At 35.2% G+C, this 21,854-nt stretch overlaps 2 protein-coding genes across 3 annotated transcripts in view; one reads left to right on the forward strand and one right to left on the reverse strand.

The window, feature by feature from the left end:
* The window catches only part of LOC105212593 (gamma-secretase subunit pen-2), a 303,679-nt gene that overhangs the window by 123,999 nt on the left and 157,826 nt on the right, over positions 1–21,854 (forward strand). The window lies entirely within an intron of this gene.
* The window catches only part of LOC105212634 (uncharacterized), a 123,227-nt gene that overhangs the window by 62,422 nt on the left and 38,951 nt on the right, over positions 1–21,854 (reverse strand). Inside the window, exon 2 of one of the 2 annotated variants that reach the window (XM_029040393.2) lies at positions 15,718–15,797. The gene's annotated coding sequence lies outside the window, so the exon portion shown is untranslated. Of the gene's footprint in view, positions 1–15,717; positions 15,876–21,854 lie in introns of those variants that run through there. The other variant, XM_054233568.1, reaches the window with a different exon arrangement.

Here is a 21,854-nt window from a genome sequence, read left to right on the forward strand (position 1 = left end):
TACGGTCAAAAACGGCGCAATAGCTTATTAAAGTACAGCTGCGTCAGCTGCAGTTCAACGAACTGCGCACGAAATCAAATTTTAATATAATGAAAAACTGAAGTAAGGCTACAGAGGGCTAAGAAAAGTTTTAGGCACAATATCCCCAAAAATTTTGTTAAAGATGGGCGCTTGCACATCCATATTTACATACATGAATACACACTAAATTAAATGTGTCACTATGTTGCTATATATTACTATTATTTTATTTCATTTTTTTTTTTATTATTATTATATTTTCTATTGTATTTTTTTTTTTGTTTTTGTTTCTCTGCTTTTGTGCTTTCACTTTTCTTATCCAATAAATTTTCCCCAAAAATTACAAAAACAACAAAACATAGCGTCAACCAACGCAAATATGCTGTTTGTGACACTAATGAAATAAAAATTTGCATAATCATCTAATTTGCTTATTGAATTGAAAATGCGCACAAGGCATGCTAAGCGCTCGACTCAAACTTCAGCAAAAACACACGAAATTATATGCAAACATGCACACACACACACATGAGTCTAGAGCTGTGTGTGTTAGCGTCGCCCAAGGCCACTTAAAAGGCGCCAAGCAAAGGCAAAGGCGCTCACTCGCTCGTTCGTTCGCTGCTATCCATCAAGCGTGAAGCTGCTGGAAGCCTCATAATGCTGCGATCTATGAATCCAATTTTTTCGCCTCTCTAATATCACCGCACATTTGAACACATTCGAAGGTCTCGCACGTAGCCATGTCAACTGCCAACGTTAATGTCAACGTCGTGGCTGTCAATGCTTGTGGCGTTTTTCATTTGCTTCCACCATTAACACAAACACTTGCAAACGATGTGGCGTGTCTGCCAGCGGCAAGAAACGTGCCAGTGCAGAGGGGGGAAGTGAGATGTTAAGCGTGTGTGTGTGTGTGTGTGTGTGTGTGTGTACGTAGGGTGTATGGGTGAGTGATTGCATGTGTCGCTAAAACTGAAGGCGCATTCGAGATCAGATCAAGCGAATTCAAGTGAATTTATCTCTGTGTTTTTGTGTTAGCAAAAATTGATGTGCTTGCGCGATATCGTCTATGCTCAGCCACAAGCTTAGAGCTGCATTTTGCTACCCTTTGTTTAAGCTGTAATCCTTGTGAATGAATTTCACTACATAAATTCCCCCAAAATTGCAATAATTAATTTACAAAAACAATTTTCATTTTTCACAATTCTCTGAGCGTGTTTACTTTACTCTTTCACTTCATTATCATTGAAAGCAATTAATAACGCCATATAATATATACATATAGCTACAAACTAACCATCACATCCTCTTTGGTAGGTGTGTGGCAAAACAATTAACGCGCATAATATTTATTTGCATATAAAATAATCGCCGTTGCAACAATCGAAATTAAATCATTAAATTATAATTTAATTTGTTTTTGTTTGCGTGTGTGTATGTGTGCGAACCGCAAAAGCTTTTTAATGATTATGTGCAACATGTTGCAAGCAATACAAACCACAACAACCACATATGTAATATACACATATTTGAAACACATTAATTTTGGTTATTTGTGCATATGCAATGTGCCATTAGGGTGGTACAAATTTACTCCAAAATTATTTGTAAAATATATTTATAAAATAAATATTATACAGGGTGGTTCAAATATTTATTTCAAATAATAAAAATTAAATTAAATAATTTGCTTTAATATGAACCTGAGAAAATAATATTTTAAGTTGGCAAATATCTCCCTTCCGTCTTTTTTGTCTTTCGCGGCTATGTACAAAGCGCTACAGTGCTCGTATAACGTATATATACATAACCTACAAAACGACGCTATGCATGATTAGTTTGGATATTGCGTTCAACAGTTATAGATGTGTAAACAGTTCACTAACGCCGAAATTTGCGAAATTTTTAAAGATTTCCTTCGTTAAAGACAAAACCGCTAGAGAAATGTTCCGTGAGATTAATGTTGTTTTGAGGGATGGTACTCTGTCACTTCGAACTGCGACTATTCAGAGCGGGTGAAAACGACAACATGTATAAGACAGCCGGCGGAAGGCCTGTGACGACGAATACCGATCAAATCATGGAAAACATCGAGTTAGACTGGCATCGACGAAAACATTAAAATTGATCACATACGACAATATCAAGCGAAAACGATCGTGGTGAATCGTCCCAAACAGTGGCCAAGCCGAGATTGACGACCAGGAAGGTTTTGCTGTGTGTTTGGTTGGATTGGAAGGGAATCATCCAATATGAGCGGCATCCATTTGGCCAGACGCTTAATTCTACCATCTACTGCGAACAACTTGACCACTTGATGCAGGCAATTGACCAGAAGAGTCCAGAATTGGCCAGCTGGAAGGGTGTAGTGTTCCATCAGGACAACGCTAGAAGCTATGGGAGCTCGGATGGGAGGTTTTATCGCATCCACCATATAGCCTGGACATAGCGCCAAGTGATTACCACCTATTCCTGTCCATGGCGAACGCAACCCTAGAACATCGTAGATCCATCTTTAACAGAACCTCTATATATGACCATCTTCGTTACTCTCGTGATTGATCAATAAGCCGGCCTCTGCTCGATTAAAACGCTGATTAAGATCGATTTACCATATAATATAAAAATATATATTAATTTTTAATTGAATTTTAATCGACTTGTACGACGGTATTTCTAATTATTAAAAATAGCAATCATGAACTTACCAACTTCTTATGAAAAGCAAAAACAAAAATGTATAACAGCTGATCAGTTATCGAGTAGCCGGCAGTGTGGAGGGCAAAAAAGGGTTTTTCAATAGAAATGTTAATTGATCAATTAATTTACTTGGACCCAACTCATAAAATTCTCATAAAGGTATCTGCTAAAATTCTCAAAATTAGATGCTGGTGATGAGCGAGGTAGCTGTGTTGGGAACATATAGAAGAGTTTAGCATTTATTTATATTTTCCGTTTTTTTTTTTTTTTTTTTGGCACACCCTAATAATTTCATACACATTAATGTTTCAATACGATTTTATTATCGTTTTGGAAATTATCCATCATTTGCCTGTCAACAATAATAAGATGCAAATTAAGTAACAAAAAAAATGTTTTTTATCGGAAACAACAACAAATAACATAAAATAATTTGTAAATTGGTGAAATGTCATAATTGAAAAATAGAAGGTTAAGAGATATAAAATGAATTATATGATTTACTGACTGCTGAAAGTTATGAAAATTTATGAGAATGAATTTGAAAAGTGTAAGAGTGAAGCAAAAATTTTACTGAGGCAAATTAAAAACAAATATTCTACATAATTTGTGACTTTTTTTGATAAATTGACAGAAGCGGGAGTTTAAAGTTAAACATCTTAAGAAAATAAGATGAAAATGTCATAAAAGATGTCATAGATTTGCATTTTATAGCAAGAAAACTGATGAAGTGAAAGAAGGATATAAGTAGTCGGTAGAAGTCGATTTTAAACTGTTTATGTCAATATATCAAGCTAAGTCTAAGTTTAAGTTTAAGTAAAGGTCTATGTTTAATTCTAAGTCTATGTTAAATTTTCAGTTTAAGCCTTAGTCTAAATATAAGCCGCAGCCACACTATGCAAATGTCGGTTGCAAACACGATTTTTTTTCTTGGCTGTCGCGGTGTCAACAGTTAGACTATTGGAATTATAAAAACAACTAACCAAGATGTAATCAATAATTGAAAAATAATGAAATGTATATAAAAACAACAAATAACTTTCATTTGAGCTAAAAATGCCAAAGAATATCGCATACATCCTTTTTCGAAAAATACAAACTCTAAGAAATAGAGTTTCAAAATTTGATATTTTGTGATGAGAAAATATTAAATTTAGATAGATCATAAGTATTGGAGGGATCTACGGCACCCTCGCCATACTTACTATAAGCGCAAACATGGCGCTGGATCTCTATTGATGTGGGCTGTTCTTAGCGCCCAAGAGAAGTTTACCATTTGCCTTGCCCCGAGTCGTATGAAAGCAAAATATATAAAAAATTGGTGGACAGTGAATTTATCACATCAGTAAACTTATATCATGACGACAACTGGGTGTTCCAGCAGGATAACGCGCTTATCCACGTCGCAGGGTGTACTATAGTCTTTTTTGAGGCGCGTAATATCCATTAACTTCGACAGCTAAACAAGCCATTGAGGAAGATAAACGCTTCGTTACTGTAAAAGTTGGCCAATTCTTTGACAAATTGGCTAAAACTTTGGAAAAACAAGAACGTGGGCCCAATTTCATGTTAAAAAATCGAAAATATATCATTCAAATTGTTTACTATTTAAAAGTAGTTGTGAAAGACTAATTATGGGTCTAAGTCTAAATATTAGTTAAAGTCTAAGTTTCATTTTATGTACAAGTTTAAGTTGAAATCTAAATCTAAGTTAAAGTATATGTTTAAGATTAATTTAAAAGTATAAGACTAACATATACTAATTAAAGTTTAAGATGAAATTGAGCACTAAGTAAAATTCAGGGACTAAGTATAGATAGGTCTAAATATAAGTTTAAGTTTAAGTTTAAGTTTAGGTTTAAGTTTAAGTGTAAGATTAAGTTTAAGTTTAAGTCTAAGTTTACGTCTAAGTTTAAGTACAAGTTTAAGTTTAAGTTTAAGTTTAAGTTCGAGTTTAAGTCTAAGTCTAAGTCTAAGTCTAAGTCTAAGTCTAAGTGTAAGTTTAATTTTAAGTTTAAGTACAAAAGTATTGAACGGTATATTATATATGTACCTATATGACGTCATGCATTTACACATACACCAAACGTAGCTCATATGCGCACCAATCTCTCTTTGTACAGCACAGCAACAAAGTGCGACATGAATCTTGCTACATTTTTAATCCACGTAATTTGTCTCCGGTAAGAGTGTGCTATTAATAAAAATGATACATAAATATATAAACAGAGAGCTAGTGGCACACAAGCAGATGGGCATTTACATATATACAAATAAACTATATATGGACTATATACTAAGTGAACTATATACACAGCTAGAGAACTGTTTACATGAGTGTATCCGTGTGGCTATGTTTACAAACTCGCTTGTTTGCGCAGACAGTTGCACGTGTGAATGCCAATGAAAATAAAACACGAACACCAACAACAATAATTGCAACAACAGCAATAATAAGGTCAGTCCCAAACATAGTCCGTACAGCAAGGCGGTAAAGAGGTGAAGGTTAATACAAGCAAACTCAACCGAAATGCCTTCGAAGCACACACAGAGTCAAACAAACATACGAACATATATGTACATATGTAAACACACATGCAGCAGCATGAATTATGACTGCCCTGTCAGAGTCGAAGTACAAACACATACACAGATACCTAATGACAGCGAACATACAGCGAACAGCAGGCGATGCGACTAAACGAAGTTGGAAAAGCGAATGGCGAATGTCAGCAGGCGAATGAATAAAAATTCCCTTGATTGTGTTGTCAATGCGAAATGCAAAAATAAATTTTTTACACTCATTTTGACAATTTCAACTCATGAGTCGGCACACAAACACAAGCGAAGTGCCGGCATTACTAAGTGTGCTGCGAAAGACGCGAAAGAGGTCAGTAACGACAAAGTAACGGTGACAGATATGTCAATTCGAGCAACGAGAGCAGCAGGAGCGACAGGAGTAAAGCGTACACCCACACCGAGAGTCTTCCAAAGAGTCAGACAGTTACACATTTCAGTGGACACCACTGAAAAGTTTATGAGCGAATGTCCCCGTGGGAAATGTCGGACGAAATCGCATTGATCACAAACATTTTGACAATTGACATTGACAGACAGTCGTCAGAAATCTGTTTGGCTGAAAGTAGTTGATTGATTGGGAGTGTGAAGATGGTGAAAATTAAATTTGGTAGGTGTTTTGAATATTGAATTGATTTAGTTCAATATTTTCCAACATATTTTTTCTCTGTCTTTGGTGGAATTTTTCCCAAAAGGGAAACACACGCAGACTATAAAAAAACAGTTCATTGTGAAGTCTAGAAAAAGTGAGATCCAAGAAATTTTCTTCTTGATCTCGCAGATGCGGGACATTCCAGAAGAAAGTAATGAGATGATTCCACCTCATCCTCCTGGAAAAATGGCAAGTAAGAACCCCTACGACTAAGGAGAGGTAAGCTTTACTGGCGAAGAGCTCGGTAGACCTGCCGCTGTTTACCTTGGGCCAGAAGGATCTGACGAACGGATGTGGTAGTGACTGACCAGCTCAGCCAAGGCCCATCTGTCCATTAGCAAACCGCAATAGTACAACAGTGCTCCTACATACTTCCATGATTTTAATAGTGAGTCTGGCGATCCTGACCTTGCAAGCTCATCTGCCTTACAATTTCTCTCGTTTCCGCAGTGGCCACGAACCCAGACTAATCTAATTGAAAAGTACAACGATGCCACCGACAGTGAAGATATGCATTTTTTAACCAACCTTGAGCGCACAGTCAGTGAACTCAGGGCTAGTATCGCCGCTCTACTATCCAAGTGGATCGGCACCTCCCTAAAGGTTGGTGCGCTTCGAAGCAATATATCCGTCGCTGCCTTAATAGCAGCCACTTCCGCTTGAAAAACGTTACAATGTAAATGTTAAAATGGTAACTTTTAAGCTTTGATATCTGAAATAAGTTGCCATTCTAACTATTCATCAATTCGGTATACTTAATTCAATATAAAATTTAAACACCTGACAACCCTTGAAATTCAAACATTTTCTCAACTAGGAGACTGCAGAAAGCTTATTAGTAAAGTATTATATATTCCGACTATTAGAGCGAGTGAAAACGACACCATGTATAAGCCAGCCGGCGGAAGACTTGTGACGACGAATACCGATCAAATCATGGAAAACATCGAGGTAGACCGGCATGTGGCATCTCGTCACATCACCCAGGAGATGGGAGTTAGTCCCCAAACCATTTTAAACCATCTGCAGAAGGCGGGATAAACAAAAAAGCTTGATGTTTCGGTGCCGCATGATTTGACGCAAGAAACCCTTCTGGACCGAATCAACGCCTTCGATATGCTGCTGAAACGCAACGAACTTGACCCATTTTGGAATCGGATGTTGACTGGCGACGAAAAATAGACCACATACGACAATATCAAGCGAAAACGGACGTGGTCAAAGCCCGGAATCGTCCCAAACAGAGACCAAGCCGGGATTGACGGCCAGGACGGTTATACTGTGCGTTTGGTCGGATTTGAAGATAATCGTCCACTATGAGCAGCTCCCATATGGGCAGACGCTTAATTCTACAATCTACTGCGAACAATTGCTTGAAGCAAACGATCAACCAGAATCGTCCAGAATTGGCCAACAGGAAGGGTGTAGTGTTCCACCAGGATAATGCCAGAGCGCACACTTCGTTGATGACTCATCAGAAGCTACTTCAGCTCGTTTGGGAGGTTTTATCGCATCCACCATATAGCCCGGACATAGCGCCAAGTGATTACCACCTGTTCCTGTCCATGGCGATCGCCCTTGGTGGTGTAAAGTTGAACTCAAAAGAGGCTTGTGAAAAGTGGATGTCCGAGTTCTTCGAAAATAAGGAGGTGGGTATTATGAAGTTGCCGTCTAGATGGAAACGATTATCCAACGAAACGGCGCATATTTGAAGTAGATCCAATAGCTGTAAAACTTTTTATAAAGCATTGAACAAAGACCAAAAAAACGGAAGAGAGATATTTGCCAACCTAATATATAAATTATTTTATGTAACAAAATTTTATGTAAAAAAAAATACACAAGGGTTGCCCTTCCCAAAGATTTTAAACTATAAGTCTGTAGAGAGCTCATTAATTAGGCTTCTATATCGTAAATATTCGAAAATGGTGGCAACTCTTCTAAAAATATGTTCACCTAAAACCCCCTGAAAAGGCTTATTCGATTAGTTCAAAAAATGCCTTCTGACACATTCTATTTGATATCCATCTATTAAATATCCGTTTATCAACTAAATTAAAATAAATATACCGAAGTGATTTGTTAGATTACCTTAATTCGCTGGGCCTGGGTGAGGTGACCTGAGCGATGGCAAGATCAGAATCCATACTTCTACATATGCATATCTCTATACTATATATGTAGGTCAACAAACAGTTGGATATAAAGTTGGAAAAAATTATTTTAATTTAAAACATTTGATTCCAAAACGGGTCCGTAGCGATGGGTTGATAAAAAAACTAGAAAATTGCAGAGATTAACCTCAAACCTTTAATACTGTCGCGACGCCAGCTCTGGGAATATAATCCAGGTGTAATTAATATCTCATACGAGAGCTAAAACCATAACAAACAGAGACGGTATGTGATTGAAGTTCGAATTACGTCTTAAGTTATCTTGATGATAAGTGATTTATTAACGGTACATTCAAAAGACATGATATTTTCTACTAAAAATACGCATTATACCCAATAAATAGCAGCCATAAACACCAGTGATCAAGAAATAAGCATACATATATGCAGTTATTTCCCAACATTTGCAAAAACGTATTTACTAACCCTGTCTTCCCCCTCCACCCACGACTTCATCGCGAACTGTTGCAGCGTGTCAAGCATAGATAAACGGGGTCATAAATTTCACACTCTACGATCGAACTGGACATTTAACACCTTGTGAGCCAACAACAAGAGCAAACAACAGCAGTAAGGACAACAACAACAAAACACATGTTAGACGATTGACAGAACGGTCTTTAGCAGAAGAATAAATAGTGCGAGAGGGAGTGGGAGGGGGAGGTTGTAGGTGATAAAGTGCAGCGTGTTGCCACCAATGACCATTTACTGCCAACAAAAGCATTGAATTTGGTTGTAGTTGTTGTATTTGTTGCTGCACGACGCCGCACGTATGCGCGTTTGTCACTTGGAGCATATTGCAGCTGACGTGCGCTGCCATGGCAAACAATCAAAAAACAGCCACAGCAAAGCGGGCAACAACAACAACAATAACAGCCAAAAAGCAAAAACAAAAAAGCTGCAATACCAACAACAACGATAGCATTGATGCCAGCAGCTAATGGCAACCGACAGCCGAACCGAGTGTGATCCTTTAAGACCCTTTGTTGCAGCCATTTGCGCAGCATTCAGCACCTACTAAATGCAATTTGAGTTGTCAAGTTGTTGGTGACACCATGACACCAACGAGGGTGGCAGTCGTGCGGCGGTGCATCGACAGTGGCGCTTTGCCAATGCTGCTGAGGTGGCGATGTTGCTGCCATTGTTTGATATTGTTGCCACATGGTTGGTCTCTGTGTTGACGTTATTTGTGAAATTCATGCATTCGAGCGAATATTTGCGGCACGTGCGGGCTTTTGTGGCAAGCAGCACACATGTGTGTATATATGTATGTATACTGGCATGCTTGCCAGCTTACCACAGCAATGCTTATACACATATTCATGTGTTTATATACATATATGTGTGTTGTCACAACAAAGTCACTAAAGTGCAACTTTTGCCAGTTTTCGTATTTCTTTAACCTAAACTCAAGCCGAAAAACGCTTGTCAAAAGTCGACAAAAGTCAACGAGTGGCCAACAACAATCAAGTTAAGAGAACATGTGACAACAATAACAATTGTGTTGTGAGCACCAAGGAAAAAGAAAAAAACACACACAAATGGTGCACTTATGCTTGGATATGGCAGTCAACATTCAAAGTGTGTGTTAGTTTGTTGCATTTGATTATTTGCATGTACAGTGCGTCAAGAAAGTATTCGTTCGAAATAAAAATATTTTTAAAATATTTAAAAATTCATTTTTGCTAGGATTAGAAAGATTTGAAAATCAAAAAAAAATTATTAATAACAAGTAATTTTAAATAATTTTTTTAAAGAGTTGCCACATGTTTCTTATTATAAAAGAAAAAAAAATCAATTATTAAAAATTACAAAAAACTACTATATGTTAAGACAACCAAACAAAGTCATTTAATAATTTAAAAAAATATATGAGATAGAGTTGCCACCTAATTTTTTTTAAATAAATATCTAACGGGTGATTTTTTTGAGGTTAGGATTTTCATGCATTAGTATTTGACAGATCACGTGGGATTTCAGACATGGTGTCAAAGAGAAAGATGCTCAGTATGCTTTGACATTTCATCATGAATGATGAAACGATCTGCCACAACGTCGAATTTTCAGTGAATGGGCCCTAGAAAAGTTGGCAGAAAATCCGCTTTTTTATCGACAAATTTTGTTCAGCGATGAGGCTCATTTCTGGTTGAATGGCTACGTAAATAAGCAAAATTGCCGCATTTGGGGTGAAGAGCAACCAGAAGCCGTTCAAGAACTGCCCATGCATCCCGAAAAATGCACTGTTTGGTGTGGTTTGTACGCTGGTGGAATCATTGGACCGTATTTTTTCAAAGATGCTGTTGGACGCAACGTTACGGTGAATGGCGATCGCTATCGTTCGATGCTAACAAACTTTTTGTTGCCAAAAATGGAAGAACTGAACTTGGTTGACATGTGGTTTCAACAAGATGGCGCTACATGCCACACAGCTCGCGATTCTATGGCCATTTTGAGGGAAAACTTCGGAGAACAATTCATCTCAAGAAATGGACCCGTAAGTTGGCCACCAAGATCATGCGATTTAACGCCTTTAGACTATTTTTTGTGGGGCTACGTCAAGTCTAAAGTCTACAGAAATAAGCCAGCAACTATTCCAGCTTTGGAAGACAACATTTCCGAAGAAATTCGGGCTATTCCGGCCGAAATGCTCGAAAAAGTTGCCCAAAATTGGACTTTCCGAATGGACCACCTAAGACGCAGCCGCGGTCAACATTTAAATGAAATTATCTTCAAAAAGTAAATGTCATGAACCAATCTAACGTTTCAAATAAAGAACCGATGAGATTTTGCAAATTTTATGCGTTTTTTTTTTTTAAAAAGTTATCAAGCTCTTAAAAAATCACCCTTTATAAGCAAGAAAAGTGATTTAAGCTTATGTATATTTTAAAAAAATTTACATTTTGGCGGTTTATTTTTTTTTAATAATTCTTCATATTTTTGTTTTTGTAAATTAATAAATATTGGCATCCAAGAAAAGTTATTTACGCAAATGTCACTTTTTCTGTAAAATTTCTTGAAAATTTTAATGTAAATATTGTATTAACAAGACTGCAAATGTCAAATAGTTATAGGAAACTTACTTTAGATAAAAAAATTTAATGAGGTTGCCACATTTATTTAATTTAAAAACGAATATTTATCAAAAAATAAAAACAAAATCAATTTGGCTATAATTTTAAGGTTGACGACGAAAGAATTACAAATTTGTTTTTTGGTGTTGCCACCTTTTTAATATTTTACATTGAATAAAATTCAATAATGAAGTCTGATAAATATTTCACCATATTGATCTTAAAAAAATATATGTAATTTTTTATCTAAATAAAATATTTAATTGGGTTTAAATTTATAATAGCAAATCGATCAGCAGATGCCAGTTAGAGACCTACCGAGAATATGTTTTTTTCTTTAAATCATTAATTATTATTTTTTTAATTAAAAAATTTCCTACAGAATAAATAAAAAATTCTTAAAATAAAAATACATACATATTTTTATTAGGTGCTGTATCAATCTTATAAACGCCAAGTGAGTTGCCATAGTCAACTTGCAATATTTGCTTTGCATTTTTGTATTTTCGTATTACTTGAATACTTTTACGATCGACTGTATGCCATATACTCGTATGTATGAGCATGGACACATTAAACTGCAGTTTTCACAAAAAAACGTCTGTCTAAATCCTACTAAACTTTGAACGCATGTGGCTTGTGGCAGACAGTACGCACCGGCTTGCACTATTAAATTTACTTGTGTGAGAGAGCATGTGTGAGCACATAAATTCCAGCCAAGTACAACGAAACCGCTATTCGACTGTAGCTTTTCCTCACTTTCTCTATCTTCATCACTCTCCCTCTCTCGCTTTGTGCAAAAATTTTTAAACAATTTTTGTGGGCTCTTTAGTGAAATTAGAATGTTCGGCGTAACCACTGTAAAGTGGCCAGTGCAGTTGCAAGGCAAGGCTACTTACACACACAAACAACTTTGAATTGTGTTGCAATAACGGCACTTGTGTTCACCTATAAATATTATGCTTTACTGCAATCATTTATCAAATCTCACACAGTGTGTTTGTTTTTGTTTGTGTTGTAACATGACCCGGCGACTTGTCTTCGGTGTAGTCTTCCGCAAAGCCCTCAACCACATACTTACACGCACCAGTGATCTGCTATGGTAACTTGTCTGTTCCACTCGACGCAGTTCAACCGAATTTCATGCTGAGTTTTCAGTTACAAGTTGTTGAAATTACTATTTTTTTGTGGGTGCACAATGGGAAAAGTTCGTAATCCAAAGCTGAAAACTTTCGAAAACTTTATTTCTATTTCTATCACAGATTTTTGGCAAGAAAGTAATCTTGAATTGCCACTAAATGGCTGTCGTTGGCTAATTTTGTGGTTTTTGATGGCTGATTTGCATATTTGCAGGTGCATTAGTGTCTTAAGGACTTCATATAAGTAGGGAGATAATATGGTAGCTTTTTAGCTACAAAGTAAAAATAAAGTACAAATTTATACAAGTAGGTAGTCCTGAAGTTTGATTTCCAAAAAAAAAAAATTAGAGTATCAAGCAAAGAAATATATTTAAGCAAAAGTAAAATATGTTTGGTCAGAGTATTGCCACATGATTTCATTTTTAATACTTATACATGTTGTTTCAGTCAAACTTTTCCCAAAGATAACCAGAAAAAGTGTTTGAATTCTCCATCATATTAGTTAAATATCGACATATAGCCGAAGAAAATTCTCATAGACAATTTTTTTAAGCCGAGGTAATTAAGTCTGACTGACTTTATTTGTCTACATACATTTCAGACAGCGCCTTAATTGGGTCAATTATCAAATTAATTACAAAAATACGTATACTCGTACTTCCGTGGCCATATATACTCCTGGACAGTTTACAAAGGTTCAGCAATTAACTAATTATTCAATTAGTATTTAATTAGCAAGAAGTTGGCAAATGAATGTTTCAACACTCGATGCGAAGGGTGCTAGTTTACACCTTCTTCTTCTTTCCTTAGCAAACAAAATAGTATTAACCAGAAAAGAACAATACCTCTGGTATAACCAGTTCATTTAGTTATTCTGCGTTAATTTAGACGGAGTTTTTGATCAAAATTTGTAGAAATACATAATTGATGGATAACAATTACAAACTCTGTAAGCTAAGTTGAAAATTTGTGAAGACTATAACCAATTGCTTCAGTAAATTTAACGTTTAATTAGAAAATAGCGAACTATTTTTTAATTGACTCAATTAAGTCGCAATACTTTGAAAATTATTAAATGTGAAAAATTCTCTTCAGAGAAAATATTGAGAGTTTAGGAATCTCGTAGGGAGGAACAACTTAGCATTTCCGAGCCCAAACTACTTATTCCCCAAATCCCCCTTAATGAGCATTCTAGAAGAAGAAGAATTTTAGGAAAATATCATAATTTATATAAATCTTCTTAACGAACACACGTAAATACGAAGAAGTGAGTTCAATGTTATTACAGAATTTATTAACATAAATATTTTGAGTTATTTGTATACAATGGGATTCAAATCAATTGATGGAAAATTTGCTGTAAGATATAAATATTTCAAGATGTTAACAATAGCTTTAGGGTGTGGTCTAAACGAAAAATATATTTTTAATACTATAATTTTTTATGAAAATCCTCCCTGCACATCCCTGTAATGTCATTTCTGATAATTTATTTATTTTATTTACAAAAACACTTGTCTGAAGTAAAAATCTTCGATAAACGCGCTTTCTTTACATCAGTCCCACCCTCATGCAATTACTTCATCCAAATATGTCAGTGTTTATCTCATAAACATTTTGTCAGTATATCAGCTCGCAAATTAATCAGTTTAATCCAAACAAATTCAACAAATATTTCACCACTGCACAGCAAATTAACTCGTTACAACCGAAGGCAAACAATGGCGACCGCCAAAATAGCAAATAAATAAAGATTCCATTCGTATTTAAATGAAACGAATTTCCTTATGGCGATTGAATGGGCTTGGGAAAATATTCAATATTTTTCTTCGCGCTAATTGTAAATATTCATGGTATAAGGTATAAATTTATCAGTAGGTTTGTGAAATTAAAATATAAATATTTTTAATCTCACAAGTTTTTCATCTATGCAATGAAACGATATTTAATTGTGAAATATACGTTGAGACTTCATCTTTGTTCAATTTGCTATTACTAAAGCAAAATTTAAGCGCTGTTTCAGATGGAGATATTAACATAGCAGTCAAACGAAGTCAAGCTTGGTGTCTAGGGAGGTCATACGACGGAAAATCGGTCTATAACCACGCCCGCTTCCCATCGGACAGGATTTTAAACTACCGTTTTTTATTTCCCTTTACAAAAGATAAATCAATATTCAATGAAGAGAATTGGTAGATAGAAGATCTCTTCTAAAATTTGAGGAAATCGAAGCCTCCAGATATCTAATATGAAGACCTAGGTGTATAGTTGATTTTGTCGAGAATATATCGGCCAAACCAGAATAAAACTAATGAACATCTCTCTCTTATAATAATATGACCTGATATGCTAAAAATGGAAAATGCTGATTCGGTGCTTTCTCAAGCTCCATGTACCTAATACGATGATTTTCATTATTCTTATGGATTTCATCTTATATATATATTCTACGACAGTTCGGTGCCAAAAGCAATTGAAATCGGTCAAGGTGTTATATTAGCTCCTATTAACTCGTACTAATGGTTTTAGTTAGTCTATATGGCTTTATGCCGAATATATCACTTAATATGCAAGTTATCTTCATAAAATTGTGTGGAAATATTTTCTCGAATACATTTTGGTTGAATGCTAACCAGGGTAGGTCTGGACCCCAACGAAACAAATATAGTAATTTTCGGCTTAAATGTTGACGTTTTGTCGAATATATCATGCATAAGATACTTAATATAGTTTGGTACCACAAATTCATGAAATCGGTTCATAGACTCTCCAAACTCTCATATATCCAATATACTGCTTTGAGTTCCATCTGTTTCGTTTTTTTTGAACGTCTCTTTTCTTTTCTCATTTCATCCAACAATTTTTTTGGTGTAAATAATCGCATCATTGCCCAACGGATAAACATCAATTCGGCTGTGTCAATAATTACCGTTACAATAAATATCACGCCATTAAAAGGCGCTTGTACCCATTAATACGATACTTTCAGCGCTTGTTTGCTGGACTTTTAGGTTAGAGAAAATAAAGCGAACAAATTTTGTCTGTTTATTTTACCATTTCACGTCACTTTGTTGTTGATTTCAACAGTTCGAGCGTTTTTTGTAGTTATTCAATTTGTTGTTGTTTGTACTGACTTAATTTGTTGTATTTTTTAAATTTTTTTTTTTACTTTTTTATTCTTTTAGTTTTGTCGCTTATTTACTATCCCATCTAATTTTAGCTATTCTTGAGCAAATATTTCGTCGACGCGTTGAACGGTATTTTGCTTTCGCTTTTATTTATGCCGTTTGTTTATAAATAAATTTGTAAATTAGTTTCTAAATAAGTCGCTTTTAGGTTATGTTTACTTAAAGCTATTTGTTGTAAATGTTTAATTGTTTTCTCACCTTCTGTTCCAGCTTCAAAGGAGTGCGCACGCCCACGTTCCACGAAGAAGCCAATTAACAATTTGAACTGCGTCAAGCAACTGTAAAAGATAGACAAACCGTTAGATATGCTTATCCGCTCTGTGGAGTTTATGTTCTGTTATTACGTATTAATGACTTTTTTGTGTGAAAAATCGGATAGTTTAAGTGTTACGCCTACGTAAACATCGGAAAATATCGGCAATGGATTCGCACTAATGCACCGATATTTACTTATGGAATGAGTGACAGGTGAGTAAAACCATGAATTTATTTATAAAGAAAAATATGTATTCGCGCATACATTTGGCTTTTGGGAAAAAGTGATAGTTGAAGCAAAATTTTAATGAAAATGGCATCGCAAATTCTTAAAAAATTTTTAAGAAGAGTTCCGAAATTGGAATTGAAGGTCTTTATGTGGATATTTCTCAGACCCGACAATGATATTTTCTAAATTTACTAAAAATAAGCTTGGATAGTTTTAGAGTATATAATTGAGAAACAAATTTTTAGTAGTTAGTATTGTGTTTCATTGAATACTTACTCTCTTAATAGTTTCTAAAAATTTGTTGCTAACTTCTAGATTTCAAAACGCTTCCAAAGCGCTTCATATATACTATTTTAGATCCCGACACTTAGGTAAATTGCTTTATAAAAACGTGGACCCCTCCGATTATGATTAATTTTGAATGAGTTCCAAAGCGATCCTTGAAAAAAGGGCATGAGGAAGATATTGAGTTCAAATCCGATATTGTTCCAACACTCACTGCTAGTTTTGACCATTTCGGCGGTTTTTTTTTTTTTTTGATAGCTTCAAAGAAGTTTCCCGGACAACTCTAGGATAATTCCTGATATAAATATAAGTCAGATAATCGAATGTTTTGTATAAATTTTATCGTACAATTTTATTTGAAACTTCCCATTGTAACTACACTCAACACCAAAAATCATTTACTCAACTTCATAAAAAGCAATCACTCACTGAGGCTAGACTGACAAGCACTTACATTCACTACAATTTACAAATACGCTGTTTATTTGTTAAAAATGGAGCTAAATAAAAATAAAAATCCGAATGGCCATGACGCTATACACGCTCATCTCTAACGAGCTTTTTTCGAGTTCAATGAGCTTGCTGCGATTTTCATGGTCCACACAATGATTTTTGTGTGCCATTTAAGAAAAGCTTATTTGCTGCATTTTACATGTAAACAAGCGCCGTAAAAATATGACCCTAAACTTTTACATTCATTTTTCACTTCGCCATATTTGTATTTATATTTTCACTTATATTTAAATGTGTATGTGTGGGGGTGTGTGTTAGTACAGTGCCCGCCTGTGCGCTTATTGACTTTCGCACTTTTAGTTTATGAAGTCGTAAAGATTTTTAGTATCGACTGATGTTTATAATGCAGCCCCTTCTCCCTCTCCGCTTTATGCATGAAGTGATTTTACGCGCAATCATCATCAGTTCCCCGTTCCCTGCTACCACTGGAAGTCTGCCGCTTTTGTTGCGCTCCTGGCACTTGGCAAGTAAATTGTCCTGGCGACAGGATTCGACTTACACTCACGCTATTATCATTAATTTTATATTTATGCGCTTGCTTGACGACACGCTGAGCGATGACTGTGCGTCAATGTAGTGGACATAAAATTGAAATGTTTGCTTGCTGACACTTGCACCCACGCACGGGCGGACATATGTACATATATAAAGAAGTAAGTCAATTCATCAGCGTTTCATCAATTCGAACAGCAAAAGTCAATCAAACTTTGACATCTGAACCCTCATATCCTAACAAATGCGTATAAAAATATAAATTCCTAGAGTTGTTGTTTCTCTCGTTTGTCACGTTTCAATTAATATTTATGGCCTTGAGCATATCGAAGTAGTCAAAGCAATTAGAAACTGCTAATATCACAGAATAATTTTTGTGACAACCAATTTGCGAAATTGCGCACTAATTTACCAAATGACCGAAAAGTTTTTCGTCCCCCGGAGACACAGTGTTGTTGCTGCCTGGACACGCAGGTGGACGGCCAATTTCAACAAGTAATCGCCTTGTTTGGCGAATTACTGAAATTGCTGTGTGTCTGGATGGTTTAAGTCGCATTCAATCTGGTCAATTATAATTTATTAAGAATTTTCGTAAATGGGGGGGAGGCAGAGATTGTCAAAGACTTCTTCGACAAATATACAAACACTAATTAGTTCATATTGTTTGTTGGTTGAAAGGTTGAGGTTCAGCACACTTGACAACGAGTACTCTCAAGTCAAAAAGTCTGCTAATTCCACTGTCAATGTTATTTGCTTGAGTAGAAGTTACTGAGTTGCAATGAAACTTTTATCTCTCGGTGAAAAATAGATACCAGCTAAAGATGTAATAACTTCAATATTAAGCTCGACCACCGAACAACCTTAGGGAACCCAGCGCCAGATGAGAATACCTGAAGCAGCCTTAAAATATTATATTTGGAACTGGGAACTGGCTGGGAACTATTAGTTCAAAACAATTAGAGAGTTATGAATCGAATAAACCATAACGGCAGTTTAAATAGATTGACAGAACTACATTATGAGCCATACAAAATAATGGGCCTAATCATTGAATCCGCAGCGAATTCGATTCCGTTGCGATACAGATTTTCGATTGAAAATTGTCATGCAATCATTGTTTCCATTGATAAACTGCTTTACCACAAAGTGAGACCGTAAAACTGTTTTATCGACCTCCATCGATAAATGCAACAAATTTGATAAATTAAATTGCCTGTGCTTTTCGCTTCGGCCAAAAATAATTAAAACTGACCGCCTCATCGAGGAACTTAAATTTAAATGAAGGGCTCAACGCCTGTTTTAGATATGAGATGTACCATTATGTTATTTTTTTATTAAATACAAACCCAAAACGTATTTCATTCGCCAGAGGCTTTTTGAAAGAATTCTTTCGGTATTCCGGGGGCTTTTAAACGTTTTAAATCTATTTTTATTAGTCAGTTTTTTTTTGTCTATGTCTCTTGTCTCTAAAATACCCATTTAAAATATTATTTCCGCAACTCACTCATAAACGGATAGATTTCGACCGATTTCGATTTTGCGGATTCAATGATTTCGTAATTAGCGACATTTATTAGCCGCGTAAAGCATTTTCTCGAGTCGTTAAGTGAGCATTTATTTCAAGTCTAAATAGTTTTGAATCCCAAAGATAACGTATTTATGATATCGATAACCTAATATATAAAGACGTTTTCGCCGTTTAATACATTTAAAATATCTGCTCAATTATTGCACAAAAGCAAGAACAATAGAAGATGGTGGTCTATTAGCATTTCAGAGCTCATTAAAATCGTCTCAAAGTGACAGAGACTGGCATAGGAGCATTTTTTTTGAACCAGTAGAACTTCTTGAAAAATATCTTCTTCCATCAAATAATAAAGGTATATAAAGAGATATTTAATTGCCATTATGATTATGTGTATAGAAAATAAACGTAGATTGTACTCAAGAAACTATTCACAATATTTTCTAAAACCCATCACAGCTCTCTTTTCATTTAAAAAATGCATTTATAATGATAAACGGAAATAAAGAAACAGTGTCGAAGTTCTAAGTAGTTAAAATGTGATGTCTCTGAATGATCCTGCACTCAAACAAATCTAAATATAGAACAGAGAAGAGGAAGCACATAACAATTATGGATCATAATCAAAATGGTTAGAACTTAAAAAATTAGATATGCGCCTAAAACTATGCCATCAAGTTTTATATCTGTCCAATTGGTAAAGCACCGATCAGACATAAAAGCAGGAGTGAACTATGCACTTTATCTCATCGAAAACAATTTCGCAATCGATGTCCTTAACTTTGTTTGTTTAGCCAATGAGGTCGGTACCTCAACTTTCTACTCAAGATCCTGCAACACATTCAAGATTATCTTAAAATAACTGTCTAAGTATTAAGGACCATGGAACATCATCATTATTAGGTAGACTACCAAATTAACTCACAGTTCCCCATTTATCAATACAATAGAAGAATAGTGAATATTTCGTACAATAATAATCAAATATATTTATAATAACACATCTCCCCGCTCTCCAAAAAATAATATGATTGACAAATGTAAATAAAATTAATACCAGTCTCAAGGCTAAAAAAACACGCTTATTTGTTTTCGAATTTCTGTCATTTTGATAGTCATTACCAAACAATAAACTGACTTCGTAATTTAGCCAGAGTCAACAAAAACAAAGTCATTTAAGAGTTTTTATAACGCAAAAAAGGGGACGACATAACTATTTTATTGCCGTTACACATATGCAGGTTCATAATAAATGAAATAGGCCGATGTTTTACAAGTTAAATGACAGTCAGTCGAAAAACAACTGCCTCCACAGCCGCTGCTGTGCCGATCCATATCTGAGCAATAAAAGTGTTTAAACTGACAGACCAAAGAAAGTATACATATATAAACAGCAATAAATTGGCTTAGCAAAAGAGTGAAAAGGATGCCGAAGCTTTGCTGCTGTGTGGCAAGATAGCTATCTATGCAAATAACATGCGCGCTATTTTCAATCAAAATAAACAACAAACACTCAAGTAGATATAAAAGAGGAGCCAGCACACCCACTCAATTTTATGGAGAGTTTAAATTGGCCTGCTAGCGTTAGCAGAAATATGTATAAATATTTATATGCGCAACCTCACAACCAGGACTATGCAAAAATGAACACATTATAGGAATCTGTACGGTTATATGTTGCAATATGAGAGTATGGGGTCTCAGCTAATATTATTAGGCACATTGCGACAATGTGGCACTGTCACTGGCAGATAAGAATAACCTCAATCTTATATTTATCATTTCATATGCGAAGCAGCAGTAGCAAGTAACGCCAACACGGCTAATAATAATACTTTGCTGCCAAGGACTAAAAATAATATGTGTCACGTAGGTTGGTTAGGTTGGTTAGAAATCACACGGGAGGCGGGAGATTTAAGATAGCAGCAGAAAAAGAGAGTGGCTGTAACTAGTTGTGTGCGCCGCTGTATTATATTATTAAAGATCAAATGAGGTGACAGGTGTTGCTAAAAATAGAGGAGGAAGAAGATGAAATCAAAAGAAAAATACAAGTAATTTAAGTTAAGCTCAGGCGCAGTCGAATATTGGATGGACATGTTTTGAGATTTTTAAAAAATTAATCATATTATTCCAACTAAGAAACGTCTTTAAAATGTTATCTTCAGAGTAGCAATAAAAAATATACTATAGCTCGCTATTTATTATCTTTTTCGTTTTATTTTTTATGCTAATCGGCAAATTTTTTTAGTATATTTTTTTGTCGAAATTACACTTTCACTAACTACCTACTTGCTCACTAATTTGTTCAGCTTTTACCAGCAAATTAACAACCGATGTTGTATCGAACCCTAGCTTCGAGTACCGCTAATAACTATATGCTGTAAAAAACTATCGGGCTGGCGCCCCGTTTAATTAAAAGGTCTTACGTGTGTAACATAAATATTTCATGACAAACAATACTTTCTTTCAAACCATTGAATTATGTATGCTTAAAGTCATTAAAATGACTAAATGGCTATCTGAAGTTACAAGATTACAATTTTAATGCTTACATTCTTTTTGAACGAGGTGGTTACAGAAGTGTTAACAGCTAACAGCCTGTAAAAACAGATGTTCAATATGATAAAAATAATCAAAAATCCGAAACTGTTTACCTTAAAAAGAAAATGAGAAAACCCTTATCCTTGAAAATATGCACACAGCCCACAGCACTGTCTTTCTCTCTCTCTCTCACTAAATTTTATTTCACAGCTGATTTTGACATTTCTACAATGCTAACAGTTGTCAGCTGACATATTCCACAAATGTTCCAACTAAAAAGTATAAAATAGAAATTATAAATTTAACCGTTTTTTCTTTGCTGTTCAATGCCTTTTCCACATATTTTCATATATTGTATGTTGTATACTTGACATATAGTATAACATATCAGAGACTGAGTGGTTTAGCCAACAAAAGTGCCCATTTACTATGAATACCATCCCAAAGGAAACTGTAACTTCGAGTTTAGAAACGTCAGCTTATTGAGAAGTTTAT

The sequence above is a fragment of the Zeugodacus cucurbitae genome, chromosome 6 (assembly GCF_028554725.1).
Source record: "Zeugodacus cucurbitae isolate PBARC_wt_2022May chromosome 6, idZeuCucr1.2, whole genome shotgun sequence".
Classification (NCBI taxonomy): domain Eukaryota; kingdom Metazoa; phylum Arthropoda; class Insecta; order Diptera; family Tephritidae; genus Zeugodacus; species Zeugodacus cucurbitae.